At 51.4% G+C, this 1,936-nt stretch overlaps 1 pseudogene; it reads left to right on the top strand.

Annotated features, from left to right (window-relative positions):
• LOC103131403 (phosphatidylinositol 3-kinase regulatory subunit alpha-like) overlaps positions 1–1,936 on the top strand; it is a 19,909-nt pseudogene that overhangs the window by 8,740 nt on the left and 9,233 nt on the right.

Raw genomic sequence — 1,936 nt, 5'->3', positions numbered from 1 at the left:
TGTGTGTGTGTGAGGGGGTTCTGCTCATCCCTCGTTCAGACGGTCAGAGCAGCAGCTGAATCGATGACATCATCCATCCCCGCGGTGACAGATGATGCTGCGGCGGAGGAGGGGGTCGTTGCCGTGGTGATATCCCTGCCTGCGTGTGATTGGCCGAGGCTGGCGGTGATGTCACACATCTCCAAGCTGCTGTGCCGATCTTTGAACAGAGGCAGAGATGGAGGCAGGCGGACGGAGGGGCAGCTTCAGCGCCAATGAACGGAGAGATGCTGCCCGGTTCTGATCCGCAGCTCAGCCACTCACCCTGCTGCCGGAACCAGAACCAGAACCAGAACCTGGAGGGGATGCCGTTTGGGTGTCAGAGCTGAATCTGTAGAGGGGGGGTCGTTTCACCTGAGGGCCGTCATGGAGCGGGAGCAGCGGGGCAGAACCCGGTCGGAACCGCTGCTGGGCCGAGACCAGATCCTGTGCTACATTAACATGCAGAGACCAGGTAGGGCCTGCGGAGGGCGCTCTGATGGGTTCTACTGGGCTCTGGACCGGGTGACGCAGCATCAGCTCTGCTGTCGTCATGGTTACCGGCTTGTTTGCCTGATGTCATCGTTTATCAGGATTCCCCAAATAAACATTTCATCTGGTTTTACAGCTTAAAGAAGGAATCAAACTTTTCACTGTTGTTCCATAAAAAAGCCTTAAGACGCCCACTTCCTGTCTCACTTCCTGTCTCACTTCCTGTCCCACTTCCTCAAACTTGACCACGAAATCTGATTCTGGTGGAAAATGTCAGATTATTTTAAATATTGGTGAGTTTATCACTATGAAGCAGAAACGTTACAGTAACTGAAGCCGGAATATTTTCATGTTTTACATCTCAGAGCGACGGTTTGGTGACGAACAGAGCAGGACGGCTAGCATCCAGCTAGCATCTAGTTAGCATCCAACTAGCGTCTAGTTAGCGTCCAGCTAGAGTCTAGTTAGCGTCCAGCTAGCGTCTAGTTAGCGTCCAGCTAGCGTCTAGTTAGCGTCCAGCTAGCGTCTAGTTAGCGTCCAGCTAGCTGTCCTCTTGGCATCAAACCGGCCTCATGTCAACATCTGATGACATCACTCTGTGTTTCCTGATTGATTTGCTCCAGACGTGTAGACAGAATGGCGACTTTGCGGCATTTTACAGTTTGCTCAGAATTGGCGTGAGATCTGGATGTTACCATGGTTACTAAGGATTCAGAAAGGAGGAAGTGCCTCTGGCTTTCTTCTCCAATCAGAGCTCAGATCTTCTTAATGTCCAGAAGAGACGATTTATCGGCTGGTTACCATGGTTACTACTCAGAATAACTTCTGTAAAGATCCGAGTGTCACTTCCTGTCTGAAACCAACAACCTGGTTGAATAAAACATTTGAATCCTGTTCTGTTCTGTGTGGACCAGTCAAAGTAAAACAGTTTTTAGTGATCCAGCGGGTCAGAACATCAGATGAACAGTTTCCTCTGGCTGTTTTTAGAGCAAACTTTCTGTTTCAGAACGAGTCGTTCTAAAGGTCCCGGCAAAAAGAGTAAAAAAAAAACCCTCCAGCTTCCTGAAGACGAATTTTATCTGCATGTTCAACTTCCTGCCGCATGATCTGAGGTTTTTATCTCTGACCGCTTGTCTTTCAGCAGAAAACTGACAAAACTAAACCGAAAGCAAAAGCTGCCTTTTCTGATTTCCAAGAACAAACCTGATAATGTGCTGAGCTGCAGGCGGTGAAACTCCCTGCAGGTCTGAGATTAACGGGAGGCGCTGCGGCGCGCCGTTAGCTTCCCGGAGGCGCTGCGACGCGTCGTTAGCTTCCCTGAGGCGCTGCGGCGCGCCGTTAGCTTCCGGGAGGCGCTGCGACGCGTCGTTAGCTTCCCTGAGGCGCTGCGACGCGTCGTTAGCTTCCCTGAGGCGCTGCGGCGCGC

This window comes from Poecilia formosa, unplaced genomic scaffold, assembly GCF_000485575.1.
Source record: "Poecilia formosa unplaced genomic scaffold, Poecilia_formosa-5.1.2 Scaffold755, whole genome shotgun sequence".
Lineage (NCBI taxonomy): Eukaryota > Metazoa > Chordata > Actinopteri > Cyprinodontiformes > Poeciliidae > Poecilia > Poecilia formosa.
Note: the sequence above shows the minus strand (reverse complement) of the source record. Positions and strands in the feature narration are given on the sequence as shown.